Below are 16,663 nucleotides of genomic sequence, written 5' to 3'. Positions count from 1 at the left end.
AAATAAAACATCGCTAAAGTCGCGAAACAAAGTTATACAACCCAAATATGAAAAAGGGAGACATATGTCCCTAAAAAGTATATGACATAAAAAGTGTTTAAGGGTCACAATAAAATAAAGCCAATCTAGGTCACAAGGTTACTTTGCTCGCTAGCTCGCCCATGTACCCCATATATGCATCACCTACCTGTCAATCGCATTTTATACAAATACGAAAGCCACAGTCAGTGGGGAGTAACTCCGAGTTCTCCCAGCCACGAAATGTCATGATTAATATAACATGTAAACAAAAGAATATGAATACGAATAACACATAGCCTTAGCATATAGATGCTAGACAATCGTGCTTATCATGTGAACAACAATATAACAACACATAGTCCTAGCATGTGAATACTAGACCGACTTATACTACACTATCATGTGAATCACATAATATCCGGGAATCCAAACTTTATCAACCATAGCCGGCTTGCATCTCACCTTCTATGACTCATAGAATCATCAAACAAGAAAGGACAATATATCTAGAGACAGGCATAAGTTCTTAGTACAGTCAATAGTCACTCTGTAACTCGAGTCTATACCACGAGGTAAGGTAAACACCCTAGTCCTAAACCTGCGCAGACCTAGCGACATGCGGAAAACTACCGCATCCAAGACCCATGATAACACCACATGAGTACCCCTAAGGAGTCCACCAAAGGGTTGGCTAGTACTTAAGCTGACCACATACTTCTAAGAGTACATCAGGAGGTCATGCCCTAACTTGGATATAAACCCACCAAGCTAAGACACAAAGGCTATTAAGCGGTGAACATACACTCGTCAAAGACTATAATGGCCTATCTATGATGAAGGCCGAAATACTCACCTAGGACCTAGTCCCAGCTTGAATACTTTAGCCCACACCACACAAGACAAGTAGGACACCCAATTAACCATAAGAGGGGCAAAGAGTCCAAACTTGCACACACAAAAGATCATACACACCCTAGCATATGAAAGGCTACGCAAGAGCATATTCACCTGACAGTCCAACAATATCTCCAATATCAATAATAATCCAAATTCCAGCTAACCAACAGTACCATAATCCATGAGAACAACCTAAAATGGCAAAGAGGCAACAAAACTCAAGCATAAGGCATCCAAAGCATCCAACAACCAACATGTGAAATGATAATTACAAATATCAAGGCATAACATAAAACATCCAATAACAACCAATCTCACCTCAAAGACAAACCCTCGACCCGAGTCCCGCGACGGGTCATTGGTCAAATCGAGGCTGACCGGTTTAAACCTAGTTTGACCAAACTCATTCGGTCAAACTGGCTCAGCTAAGAGTCTTGGCCCATTTTGGCCCAAATCACAACATTCATTACAATATCATTCTCATGCAATATTCCAATTTCTATCATGTGAACACTATCAACATAAAGAAAACATTCCAACTTACAAAATAACTAATTCCACAAAATTCTCGCATAATAAAATAGCATAAATAACCGTCTCACACAAGGGTACACTTTTCTATAAATTTTTAATCGATAAAACGATGCCATTTACTCATACGGACTCCGAATTGAGTGATTCAAGTGGCTAAACCACCTAATTTTTCGATGCCGTTCAATCTGTCATATTTTTGGAAACATTGGAAACCGTCTTGGTCCGGTACGGACGCGTTCCAGCCAAAACATGGACTTGTCACAACACATAATTCCTCATCCAAATTTGTTCCAAACAATAATATACAAATGGGTAACATAAATTAAACATAAGCATACTCATCTTACTCCATTCATTCATTTATCAACAAGATCGTCTCAAACAACAACAAACAACAACAAACGACAACAAACAACAACAAACAACAAATACAACTACTAATGTGACATTAATTCGTCGAGTGACTCGGAATAGTTACCTTAAGCTAGCAAATAGACAAGTAATAACTTGAGAAAGCTTCTAAAACCCAAAATTACTCTTCATCTTCAACCACATATGAATCACCTAACTCATCTTCAAATTCTTCACCTATAAGAACAACAAAAACACAATTATTAAGCTTAAATTCGAAAACTCTAAAAGATGAGTCTTAAAACAAAATTGGGGGAAATGAAAATAAATCTTACTAGTTGGTTATATATATACTTCGTTACTTTTACCGTAATGTTAAGTAGATATGAAAACCTCGTATCTATTTAATAAGACATAAAAGTGATTTTTTTTAAACGTGGAATATTTTCAAAATGAAGTAGTAAACCAAAAGCACGTCAAGATCAAGATGTTGATTGGAAGTTTCAAAGTAATGACTTTGAAGATCAAATGGGTAATATCAAGTAATGACCTTGATAACCACTAAGAAGATTGTGAACCAGTTCACATAATACCTTCTCCTTCGGACACCATAGAGTATGGTGTAGTCAAGAAGATAAACCAAACTTTATGAGATATAGTTTGAAGTTTTTCGCAATTTTGTAAGCAATTTTCTCACTAAAAGTTTAAAACCCGACTATAATAGCCTTAATGACTCCATATGAGATATGGGTAGGGAGGGTCCCTAACTTGTCATTATTATACATTTGGGATCATAAATGTTTATGTTCAGAGCCAATTTGTGTACTTATGAGGGTTATCCAAAATTGAACGAGAATAAAGAGTTTGTGGCTCATAATACTGTCTTTCCAGAAACATTTTCTTTTTCTGGAAGACGGAGTGGGAGAAATTTTGAACTTACGGAAGTCCAAGACCCACAAACTGAGTACAATGCAAGAAGATGTTCTTTATTGAGGCTCAGTGGTGAGTACAATGCAAGAAGACGTTCGTTATTGTGGCTCAGTGGTTATAAGGAGGTAATTTTGCGATAATATTGCGTTACATTTCAAAAGTGACGAATCTTAAACCCTCATCAAAGGCTTTTCTATCGTATGAACTTTATGTGATGGCGTGTTGCCATATAATTCGAATTGATCTCCTTGCACACGATGCGATAAGGAAGGAAACACGAGATGTTTTCGAGACTTGATTTAAGGTGAATACTTTGGTTGGTTACCTTGATCTTGTCGTAAAGGTTACATAAGATGTTTAAAATTTTGGGCTTGTTATAGAGAGTTTTGTGACAACCCAAATGCCTTTATCAATTCGTATGTTCTTAGCAATATAGCTTCTCATGAGGATGAGATTCGGCAAATGAATAATGAAACTTTCTCCTTGGGAGAAGTTTTGTTGATGTTGTAAATGTTAAGAAGCCTAGCATGCTTGAAAGATCCCTTTTGTGATCTATATACGCGAAAGAGTTGGAACTCTGGGTTCAATCATGTAGTCTATCAAAATGGTATTACTCGAGTGTCGAGGTAACATGATGATACATGGAGTTTAGTGGGAGCTAAAGTGAGTTTCTTAGTCTAAATATGTGCTTGGCATATTAGTGACTAGAAATGTAGCTAAGGTGATGTTTCTTAGTCTAAATATGTGTTTGACATATTAGTGACTTGAAATATTTTCTGGTGAATATTTGAGAGTAGCATGGCGCATCATAAATATCCGGATCTAATGAGATAGATCTCCATGGATATTAGCATTATAGTCAAGAGACTTATGTGATAAGATTCTTGACTCGTTCAAGTTGTTGAACAATTAATATGATCTCTTGTGCTTCCGCTGCAGGATCTATTAAATATGCTAAATGCTTCTCTCGTCGGGACTTATCATGTTGAGAATATGAGAAGTCATTACCAATTATTTTCTGGTGAGTGTCACTAGATTATTATCAAGAGCGTCCTTGAGTACTTGAGAAGCATTGAGGATTTACTCTTGTTGAATGGAGGAATTAATGAATTTCGTGTAAAAGGTTATACGGTAACATTCATATGCTTATAAGATGTTATGAGTCTCGTTAAGGAATGGTTAGCATGTAAGAGTGTTATGTGCATAAAGAATAATATGTATAAGAAGTTATACATATATGTATAAGAAGTTATACATGTATAAAGCAAATATGTATGAGAAGTCATACATAAAAGATGTCATATGAAGGATGTGCATGTATAAGTGTTATACGTACAAATCATGAACGGAAAGCTAAGTACATTATAGCATCCGATGTTGTAAGAGATATAGTTGATAACCGGAATTTAATGGAACTAGAGTAGTTCCGTTAGCCGAATATCGTCTCCCGAGAGACTGTGAAAACAGTGGGAGTGTTTGACTGGCTTTAGAACCAGAGTCTAAAAACTTGTTTAGACGTGTACTTAGAAATGCTCTATGGGATGAAAAGATTGCATAGAACAAAGGAAAATAGCAATGGAAATTAGAGTGATGCAACTGTTGCTTATCCGCTAACCAAAGCCGTAGACATACCTTAATTGCTAAAGATCGTTATGTAAATATTGGATAGAGTATTGATATTTACATAAGTGATGATCACATTCATTGTTCGAATTTCTTTAAGAACTCAATTATTCAGTTTGACTGAAAACATTGAATACCTTGTTTATCTGAATAAGTTGTGGAGACAATGTTGAACACTATTCAAGTGAATAAGATGAACATTGTATTTTGTCCCTAGTCACTTAATGAGGTGACGTCTCGGAGTGACTAGATTGTAAGTCGATTGATGGTTATTCAACACCATAAGGTCATATGTGATGACTGGTCGATTACATAGGCAGAGTGTGTGACACTTTGCCGGACAGTGACCATTTAGAGAGTCCCTAAGTTCTATTATAGACGCCTGGTCGTGGCGGGGATCTCTAAGATGTTCTAATGAGTCGATTCTTTTGACTGGAGACTATTATCTGAGCAAGTGCAGTTTCCGAGTGACTTTGGTTTTTGTCCTAGGTCATGCCATGAAAGGAGGCCAAAAGGGCATTTACTAGGTCATGATGAGCTGTATTATGCAATAGGATAGATAGGGCATACAGGAATTGTCCACCCACGTTGGGTAACTATATCTCAAGGCCACTCGAGGAGTTAATGACTACAAATGCGTGGCCACGCTCGGAAGTAATCTGTGAGAGATTTTTCCAGTCAGGTAGTCACACTCCCGATCGAGAAAACCACTCGCGATATGTTCGTGTGCAAAAAGGGCATACCATGAAAGGAGGCCAAAAGGGCATTTACTAGGTCATGATGAGCTGTATTATGCAATAGGATAGATAGGGCATACAGGAATTGTCCACCCACGTTGGGTAACTATATCTCAAGGCCACTCGAGGAGTTAATGACTACAAATGCGTGGCCACGCTCGGAAGTAATCTGTGAGAGATTTTTCCAGTCAGGTAGTCACACTCCCGATCGAGAAAACCACTCGCGATATGTTCGTGTGCAAGTGCGACCTGAAAGACACCTTGCATTGAGTGGGAGATTAAAACGGACAAGAGAATTGTTAGCGCACACCTTGTGTCGGACAAGTGGGAGATTGTTGGAGTTAGTGTCCTCCAAAATAGTGCGTTAACATAATAAATCTCATTAATGGAATATCGTCAGGAATTTAATTATTTGATCCTAGTCAGCTGATTAACGTATATCGGTAACGGTTAGCCAACTAGGGTTTGACGTTACTGTCGTGAGACGGCGGTGTTCAGCTGATCCCTTTCGGTCACACCTAAAGGAACGAGCCCCAACACGAAAGCTAATTAATTGTATGAGATACAATTTAAATTAGTCCCATGATTAAATTGACTAAGAATTAGTCGATTAAATTGATTTAGAGAGATATCGAGTTGTGAACTCGAGGTACGGAAATTATTATTTAATTATGCGATAATTAAATAATAAATTATTTGAGACGGGAATTAATGATTAAACAGTTAATTATTAAATTGGTACTAATTAACTAATGTGATTAGTATTGGTACGTAAACTATATGTGTAGCGGTACACATATATTTACGGAGTGATTTAGACGAAATTAATTGGAAGCATTTAAACATTATACGATGTTTGAATAAAATTTACACGTATTTGTGCGACAAATATAAGAACCAAAATGGACCCGTAAATGGGACATTGGACCGTGTAAATGGAGTGTAGTGGATGATTATAGACATAATCGTTTCACTTTACTTGTTGGTTCTTCCATAAGTCATCTTATGATCACTTGCATGTGATATAAGATTGGACAAAAATAAAAACAAGAGCACTCCCTCACTCCACTAGTTCCACCCGCCACTTTCACCCATAAAACACTCCAATTGTTGTTCATTTTTACACTACTTCTTTTGGTGTGTTTGCATGTGAAAAATAATTGGTCTTTCTCTCTAAAAAATCATAAGCATCATTTTACTAAGAAGTTAGTATCAAAATTTTATTACTAAGTTGTTAGTAATATTTACATATTATCAAGGGTAGTCTTACTTATATCTAGTTAATATTAGTAAGGTTGTTGGGTAAGTTCTTGGGTGGATTAAGGAAGGAGACCTTCTACTTTGGAGGTTGGTTTTTGGAGGATCTTCCATATTCATATAGCTCAAGAACAAACTAGTAAGGTGAACTAGTTTGTGCCCATTTTACCATATAATCAATGTAAGGAAATTGTTTTTCCTTAATCTTTATGTTAATATGCTTTTATATTGCATGCATGTTACATAGATCATATAAACTCAAATTATGAGATAATTTGTTATTTAATTAGAGAGTCTAATTAGGATCTATGATCTTTCAGAGATAAGGACCCCAATACATAAAGTATTTTTTTGCAGGTTGTGGTTGTGGTTGTGGTTGTGGTTGTGGTTGTGGTTGTGGTTGTTGTTGTTGTTGTTGTTGTTGTTGTTGTTGTTGTTGTTGTTGTTGTTGTTGTTGTTGTTGTTGTTGTTGTTGTTGTTGTTGTTGTTGTTGTTGTTGTTGTTGTTGTTGTTGTTGTTGTTGTTGTTGTTGTTGTTGTTGTTGTTGTTGTTTTTGTTGTTGTTGTTGTTGTTGTTGTTGTTGGTATGAAATATTCAAAGATGGGTTTATGAATGCTCTTACCATTTTTATTAATAATTTTTATTTACTAATATATATATATATAGATTTGCAATGAAGAGATTAGAACGAAACTGGATGTATGAAAGGTTGGATTCCAATAAAAAATTAAGGAAGGAATTCATAATAGGGGTTGATAAGCAACAAGACGAATTCATTAGAAGTAAAGAAATTAGGTGTCCATGTACTAAGTGCAAAAATAAAAAGTATGTAGTTGAACAAGAAGTACGAAAACACCTTGGTCTAAAGGGTTTTTGTGACAACTATTATGATTGGGTGTGTCACAGAGAGAAATTCCCCGTTGAGGAAGAGGAAATGGCAATGCCCTCTGACAATCCTTATAGGGATATGGTAGAGTATGCGTTGCGCGATAGCATTGATCAAATTAGGGAAGAATCTCTTAATGCCGAGGTGGTTGATGAATCTCCAAATCCCAATATATTAGCCTTTTTTCAAATGTTAAAACATGCCGAGCAACCTGTCTACGAGGGATGTCGACTCTCATTGCTACAGTCAGCTGCAAGGCTTGTCACTCTGAAATGTGAATTCAACTTAGCCCATAAATGTGTAGATGGTTTCACGTCACTTATGGGAGACCTTCTTCCTCAAAATTATATTTTGATGCGTAACTTCTATGAAACCAAAAAATTTCTCAAAGCTCTTCAACTTCCTCATGAAAAGATAGATGCATGTTTTAATGGATGTATGCTTTTTTGGATGGACGACGCTCTTCTTGACAAGTGTAGAAAATGTGGTTGACCTAGGTACAAAAGTGCAAAGAATGCAAATGGCAAAAGGGTCCCCGAAAAGTTCTTAAATTATTTCCCAATAGGGCCCCGTTTGCAATGAATTTATACCACAAAAAACCTCGCGGAACAAATACGTTGGCATTATGAAAACCCCCATGTTAGTGGGACAATGTCTCATCCAAGTGACAGTGAGGCTTGGAAACATTTTGATCATCTTCATCCTTCTTTTGCATCTGAGCCTCGGAATGTTAGACTTGGACTTTGCACCGATGGTTTCTCGGCTTTTGGTCCATTCGGGAAGTTGTATTCATGTTGGCTGGTGATGCTTACTCCTTACAATTTACCACCCTGGCTATGCATGAAAAGACAATTTATGTTCTTAACATTAATTATTCCTGGACCAAAGAGTCCCAAACAAAACCTTGACATCTATTTACAGCCTCTAATTCACGAGTTGAAGCAATTTTGGGATACGGGATTGTTTACATATGACGTGTCCAGGAAACAAAACTTCGACTTAAGAGCCACACTCCTATGGACGATCAACGAATTTCCTGCTTATGGCATGTTATCTGGTTGGTCAACTGCTGGTGAGAATACATGTCCATGTTGTACGAAAAAAGAGACTAAATCGATTTGGCTTCAGCATAGCAGAAAATGGAGTTGGTTTGATTGTCATAGACAATATTTAGACACTGATCATATTTTTCGCAAGGATAAGGTCAACTTTCGAAAAGGAAGAATAGAGAATGATGTTGCTGGAACGAGGTTATCGGGCGAACAAGTGTGGGAATGTGTGAAAGATTTACCAAAAATCGTGGATGCATCCGACCATGAATTGAGAACGGTTAAAGCGAACGAATTGGGTGGTGGAAACAAAGTATTTTTTGGGAGCTTCCATATTGGAGCACACTACTAATTCGACATAACCTTGATGTCATGCATATTGAGAAAAAAAAATTCGAACAACTAATTCACACAGTGATGGATATAAAACACAAGACAACCTTGAACCCAAATGCACAAAAAGACATGTTACAACTTTGTTCAAGATCACGAAAGGTGGATTCAGTCGTTTTGAAAAAAGAGCAGAAGAAAGTGTTATGTGATTGGATATGTAATTTAAAGTTTCCAGGCGACTATGCTTCAGATTTTAGAAGATGTGTCGATATGAATGAGTTGAAGCTACATGGCTTGAAAAGCCATGACTGTCATGTGTTTATGGAGCGTTTACTGTCGGTTGCTTTAAGGCACCTTCTCCCAAAAAATGAGTGGAATGCCATAACTGTGATTAGTCAATTTTTCAGAGATTTGTGCACTTCATCAGTACAAATTGAAAAAATAACAAGTCTCAAGAAAAATATTGCCGAGATAATCTGCAAATTGGAAAAAATACTTCCACCTTCCTTTTTTAACTCAATGGAACATCTGCCAATTCATTTGCCATATGAAGTGAAAGTGGGTGGTCTTGTGCAATATAGGTGGATGTATCATTATGAGAGGTAATATCAATATCTTTTACGAAGCCTTTTAAGGTTATTACTTGAATGTCATTCATTATTAACCAATTTTTTTGTAGGTTCTTGAATCATTTGAAACAAAAAATTGGAAATAAAGCTCGTGTTCAAGGGTCATTATGCAACGCATATGTGCTTGAAGAAATAGCAATTTTTTGTTCTTTTTACTTTGAAGAACATATAGACACGAAGGCAAAAGACCTTGACATAGGTCAGAAAAAGCCGAAGTATTCTCTACTTTCCGAGCTATTTCAAGATCATGAGGGCACTACTTCTGGAAAATGTCGTGAAAGATTTTTGGAAGATAACGAATATGAACGTGCACACCTCTATGTTTTATCTAATTGTGATTCTGATGAGTTGAAACGTATGGAAAGGTAAGTGAAAAAAAATATTAATTTTAAACGTTGTTTCAAAAGTAAAACATGCAAAAATTAATTCAAAACTAAATTCGGCATTTTTGAATAGGTTGTTTGAGGATTACATCAAAAGAGAATATCCTGAGTTTTCTATGGCCGAGGATATTTGGAACAAATTTGAAACAAATTCCCTAACTGGTTTAGAGGTCAAGTAAGTAAATAATATATATTCTATAATGCTTATTTAAATTATATTATTAGTTGGTCAATAATTGGTTCATTATCATTAATACTAGGTAAATAATTTAAAAGATCCAGTTTTAGTTGCCTTAGCAAATGGACCTTCAAGAAAAGTAAGAACATGGAAGCGCTATTCCATCAATGGTTACAAATTTTGAGCTTTAACAGATGGGAAAGATTTGGAAAAGTCGACAATTAACAATGGAGTATGTGTGATTTCGACTGAAGGAGCTTACTACTATGGAACCCTAAATGAAGTTGTTGAGTTGTCTTATACTGGCGAGAAAAACCCTTACAACGTTATTTTATTCAAATGTAATTGGATAGATAACTCAGAAAGAGGAATGCAAGTATATAAGGAATATAAACTTGTGGATGTTAATTGGAGCAAAAAAATTTCAAAATATGACCCATTTGTGTTAGCATATCAAGTGGAACAAGTTTGCTATGCTCCTTATCCAAATATCAAAAGAGATAAAGATCAGTGGTCAGCAGTATTTAAAATAAAGGCCAGATCACAAGTTGATGCTCCTACTGATGAATCTAACTTTCAAGAAGATGTTAATAATGGTGATACAACATTGGCAATAATTGAAATAGAATATGAGAATGAAAATGTGGAGGAGGAACAAGAAGAAATGCAAGTACAGAATGATGATATGCAAGAGGAGGAAGATGAGGAAGAGTTAGGGAAGGAGGCTTTGAAGAAGTATTTAGAAGATGATGATGATGAGGATTTTTTAGATTCGTTTTTTAAAGGCAACGAAGACACTAATTTAAGTGATGATGATGATGATGATGATGATAATGATGATGATGATGATGATGATGACTAGGATTTATATTAGTTGTAGATGTTTTGTACCTTTTCATTCAATCTTATTATTTTGTTGGTACTATTAGTTGTAGATGTTGTATGGCTTAATTTAATGAAATCTAGTTTGTTTTCATTCAATCTTACTTTTTATTCAATCTTATTTTTTTTACTTTGTTGCTATTATTTGATTACTTGACCGAGAGGGAGGGAGTAATATTTAATTTATTACTTTGTTGCTATTATTTGATTATTTGATTTCTTACTTTGCCAATTTCTTATTTTGTTGCTATTATTTGATTATTTGATTTCTTACTTTGCCAATTTCTTACTTTGTTGCTATTATTTGATTTTTTATTTTGTTACTACTATTTGATTTCTAACAATGTTGAAGAATTTAGTTGGTTTGTATGGCGACGAGGGGACGAAGAAGAGGTAGTGGTAGTAATGTAGGAAACCGAGGAAATGAAAACGAGAATGAAGAAATACCAGCAGGTCATCAACAGCAACAACAAAATGAGCCAATTGAGAAAATTCATCTCGATTCTCTTGAGCAAGATGGCGTTTGGTAAGTATGTCATTTTTTCGCAATTAATTATTTTTATAACGATTTATATATATATATATATATATATATATATATATATATATATATATATATATATATATTATATTGTCATTTTTTTTCAGGTTCAGTGATGCATCCGTTGTGAACTTGATATCGGAAAATATTGGATGCAACTACCATGAACATGCTCCTAATTGGAAATCGGCGTCATCTACTATAAAGAAGCATTGGTGGAATTGGTTTGAGGTATTAGCAATTGTCATTTATTTTAATATTAGGTATTTTATTCATTTATTTTATATTTATTTACAATGAAGTTTATTTTCTAACTTTATCGTTTATTGAACAGTGGCTTGTTAGTTACAATCCCCGCGACAAGGCAAGGGTTAAGAAGGCTTGGGAAGATGCCATGAAGACCCGTTTACAGCAAATGATTTATCGAGCTTATCATAAGGAAGAGCATGAAAAGCCGGACTAGATTAGTGTTGAGTTGCACCGTAAATTGAAGAAAAGACCACTTGAAGAACCTAATTTCGTGGAAAAATCGGAGCAGCATTCGGCTAACCGTAAGTCGGGATGTGACGAGAAGGGGAAGCCGTTGGGTACTCACCAAATGGGTCGAAAAAACACATTGCAATATATGGACTCAATGGTAATTTCTTCACTTGCTTTTTTAATTTATTACCTTTTTTTTCTTTAACTTTATTTAAAGTTAGTAATTATATTTAACAAGTATCAAAATTGTAGGTTGATAAAGATGGGAAAGGAGAAATACCGTCCACTTTGCAGTTGTTGGAGAAGTCAAAGAAGTATAGCACAAAAGGATGGTTATCCAAAAAAGGCAGTCAACTCTTCGTAAGTTACTATAATTATTTAATTTAACTCATTTTTTCAATTATGATTATTTAGTAGATGGTATCTAATCTTTCGCTTTTTAATGATATAGGGTAAGATCATCTCAAAGAAAACTCAGCTTCAGAGTCAAGGGGTCGAGAACATCGATGATAATGAGATTTATATTGAAAAACATGGAGGATTTGAAGAGAAAGGTTGATGTGACCATAATTTGAGCATATTTAGCCCCCGAATTAGCCTTGTTCCCATGCTTTTTAGTGCATATTTGGGTCATTTATTGTCTTTAGTCCTTTGTTTTGCATATTCTTTGAGGTTTTGATCCCTTGGTAGAAAAGGAGTGCAAACCTTGCATTTTCATGGCAAAATGGAGCTAAATTGATTGAATTCAATGACCAAGCATCAAAGAGAAGACAAGACTAGAAGGCCTTTGTACATACTATAGTAGATGGGCAATTATGAGAAAAGATCCTTGCATCCCCGAGGAAATCCTCAAGGATTTTATGAAGAGAAAGGAAGAAAAGAAGAAAGGAAGAAGCTGACAGAGGATCCGAGCGGATTGCCCACAATCCGCCCGTCCAAGACAAGCCATCCGAGCGTCTTCCTCAGCTAGACGCTCGTCCAGAACCACCACAATCCGCCCGTCCACCCCAAGAATCCGCTCGTCCAAAAGACCCACAATCCGCCCGTCCCGTGCCCTGGATGCTCGGATTGTGTGACAGCTAATCCGTCTTCTACTTGTTCAATGAAGGATGCGCATATTTTTCAAAGACCGGCGAAAAGGAGACCGGAGTCTCTCTTGAGACCGGCGATTCCTCAAGGACTTAATCGTCATTTAAGCCCTTAGTAAACCCTAATTTATGTACCTAATCCCCACTATAAATACCCCATTAGTCTAATTAGGTTATCATGTTCTTCTTAGCAATCTCTAGTGTAGTTTATATCAATCAAATCTCTCTTTAATCTTGTAATCAACTTTTAATCAAGTCTTAATACAAATCTCATTTCCTTAATCTCTCTTTTGTTCATCTTTCATTTTGGGTAATTGAAAATTATTTGGGTTATTATTGGGAGATTGACAACCTTCCAATCAATCATCAAGTACTTCTATTATTCTTTGCTTTATTATTGGAATCATTAGTAGGTATAATCCTCTTAATCCCTTTTTAATTATTGTTAATCTTCTTCATTTATTCATCATGTTTTAATTTGTTGGTATGATTGACAACCTTGCTAGCATGTTCAACATGATAATGAGTGAGTAGTTTCCTTAGCTAGGGTTAATGGGTAATTAGGGGAAACCAACATGGGGGATGATTCATGCTTAAATTAATATGTTTTCATAGTTTATTTGCTTGCTTGTTGTGATCTCAACTTATGATGTTATGTTTGATGAAATGCGAGCCTATGAATCCTTGCATTTTTTACCCATCACCTACCTTTTCAATGAGACTTGTAAGACATAAACCAAGTCGAGTCTCATTAGACCATGCATATAGTTGAGTAGGGAAGATTAAGTCGACTTGTAGGTGTTGTACAATCTAATCGATTCGGCTCCGGGACCCAAACTTTCCTAGGATTGTAAGATATAAACCAACTCGATCCATCACAACAATAATTGCTTGCTTATAATTTGAGAATATGTTTGTATGATCAATTCCCATGAATCCCCTATGACCCCATGACACCCTAGTGCCTTTTATCAATTGTTTACATCCCTTTTTAATCATCTTGCTTATTTACTTTTATTGTTATTTAGTTTAGTGATCTTCTACTTCAAACCCCAAATTGTGACACCCCTAGACACCACTAGTTGCAATTGAAAATCTCATCTCAATTCCCGTCCCTTGGGATCCGACCTTTACTTGCCTCTTTACTAATTGTAGAGTTGTTTGTGGAGTTATAAATTGTGTTTTGGTCTAGGTGCTCCTAACGACAAGTACCGAAAACTAAACCTCCCAAGGGAGTCCGACCAAAAAATGGCGCCGTTGCCGGGGACGGTGTTAACTTGATTTAGATTTTATTAAATTGTTATTAGTTATGTATTTCTTTGCCTTGGGGAAGTAAAACTCCTCAAGGTTTGTTCTAATTATTTTCGATTTGTTTGATATTTTGCATGTCTAGAAGATCACAAGGTAACTTGTTACCCTTTGATCACGAAATTGAAAGGACTTTGACAAACAATAGAAGACTTGCTAGGAGAACTTTGAGAGGTATTGGTGAGGTTGTAGATATTCAACCAAACGCTATTGAGTTCGTCAGCCCTTTTGCAAGAGAAGGTGAGGAGAACCCAACACAATATCAACCCACAATGCCCAAATTTTCATCAAATTTCGTACCAGCCGAGGAGAACCTACCCAATGGTACTCCCACACCACAACACTTAACCGGAAATTTCATTGCCAAATCCGCATTTATCCAATTAGTCGAAAGAAGCCAATTTGGGGGGATGCCTAGTGAAGATCCTCACTCTCACATGGAGACTTTTTGTGACTATTGTGATGCGATTTCTCAAACCGGTGTAACTCAAGACCAAATTCGATGGGTCTTATTTCCTTTTTCTCTAATTGGCACCGCAAAACAATTGTTGAAAGGCCTTGATAAGGCTACTCTCGGAATTGACTCTTGGAAGAAATTGGCTCTAGCTTTCTACAAAAAGTTCTATCCACCGGAAAAGACTAATATGCTAAGAGCTCAAATTACGGGCTTTAAACAAAGAGATGAAGAATCTTTGTATGAAGCTTGGGAGCGATTCAAGGTAATTTGCCGCTCATGTCCTCATCATGGACTTAGCGAGTGGTTCTTGGTACAACAATTTTGGAATGGTCTTTATGAAGACTCAAGAAACATTCTCAACATGGGATCAAATGGTATGTTCACCGAAGTTGACGACAATCAAACTTGGAACAAGATTGAGGAAATGGCGGTCCATAATTCACGATATAGTAGACCTCGCAAGGCTACTAGAGGAGGAAAGCATGAAGTGGACTCTATTACTCAATTGGGTGCTCAACTTAGTGCTCACATTGATACCATCAATTTGAAGTTCGAAAAAGCTATGGCTAGACTTGAAGAAGCCTCAAAATCACCAAAGCACCATGTCAATGACATGACGGCATCTTCATCAATCCCAAGTAGGATATGTGAGAATTGTGGAACTTTGGGATATGACCAAAGTGAATGTAGGGGAACAAATGAACAAGTGAATGCTTTTCAAGGATACAAGAGTGGTACCCCTTATTCAAATTATTACAATGAAAACACCAAATTCCACCCAAATCTCTCATACAAAAGCCAAAATGTTCAAAACCCTCAACCAACATACACCCCACCTCCCATGAGAAACCAAAATCAAAGACCCTTTTACAACCAAAACCAAGGTTACCAAAATCAAACTCCATGCAATCAACAAAATGACCAAGGTTTTGATGTTCAAAAAGCGGTCCTCCAAATGCAAAAGAATCAACAAGAGTTTTTCACTCAGATGCAAAAGGATAGTCAAGCAAAGGAAATCACCATCAACAACATCCTAGCCCACACCAAAATGTTGGAAACCCAATTGACTCAACTAGCATCTTCAAGCTCACAAAGACAAAAGGGGCAATTACCACCTCAAAGTAATCCCCCAAGACATGAAACGGTTAGTGCCATTCACTTGAGAAGTGGTACGAGGTATGAAGCACCGAAGAAGCAAGTTGAGGATGAAGTTGTGGAAGCTAGTGACAAAGAAGAAGTTGTGCAAAACTCCAAGGATGGAGAACCATCAAAAGAAGAAGTTTTAAAGAAAAATGAAGACAAGGCCAAGGAGAAGGAGCCCGTTGTGATTAGACTTCCTTTTCCAAGTCGTCAAGCCAAGCCCAAATTTGATGACCAACTTGGAAAATTTATGGAAATTGTGAAGAATTTGGAAGTCTCGATTCCTTTCACGGAATTAATCAATCACATGCCGGCCTATGCAAAGTACATGAAAGACATCCTTACGAAAAAGAAGTCGATCCAGAAGCTTGAGACTATCGCCTTCACTAAGGTGAGTAGTGCAATACTTCAAGGGTTTTCACCTCCAAAACTTAAAGATCCGGGAAGCTTCTCAATACCGTGTACCATTGGCGACACCACGATCAACAAAGCCTTATGTGATGTAGGGGCTAGTGTGAGTGATATGTCGTACTCGGTGAGTAAAAGGTTAGGGATGGGAGAGCTTAAATGCACCAATATCACACTCCAAATGGCCGATAGATCGACGAAGACACCATTAGGGATATGGGAAGATGTTCCCGTAAGAGTTGGGAAATTTTTCATCCCGGTGGACTTTGTCATTGTTGACATGGAAGAAAACTCCAATATTCCAATCATTCTAGGAAGATCTTTCTTACACACCGCGGGTGCGGTGATAGATGTGAAACATGGAGAGCTCACTCTAGAAGTGGGAGATGAGAGCATAACTTTCAATCTTGACAAGACCATGAGAGCTCCCCGTTTGCATGAACCATGTTTTATGGTTGATCATTATAGCCGGAAGGATGATAGGAAGAAGTCGGAATTCCAATGGAAGAATAAAGTCGATGATGCTCCATCAAAAGAGCAAGGAAATTGTA

The 16,663-nt window shown here is 36.7% G+C and overlaps 1 non-coding gene across 1 annotated transcript; it reads right to left on the bottom strand.

The window, feature by feature from the left end:
• Nucleotides 1-14,751: 14,751 nt before the first annotated feature.
• Nucleotides 14,752-14,858, bottom strand: LOC141645514 (small nucleolar RNA R71). The gene has a single exon (XR_012544995.1). It is a non-coding gene; the product is annotated as a small nucleolar RNA R71 (small nucleolar RNA).
• Nucleotides 14,859-16,663: the final 1,805 nt, after the last annotated feature.

The sequence above is a fragment of the Silene latifolia genome, chromosome 2, assembly GCF_048544455.1.
Source record: "Silene latifolia isolate original U9 population chromosome 2, ASM4854445v1, whole genome shotgun sequence".
NCBI classification, from domain to species: domain Eukaryota; kingdom Viridiplantae; phylum Streptophyta; class Magnoliopsida; order Caryophyllales; family Caryophyllaceae; genus Silene; species Silene latifolia.
This window is presented reverse-complemented; position numbering and strand designations above follow the sequence as displayed.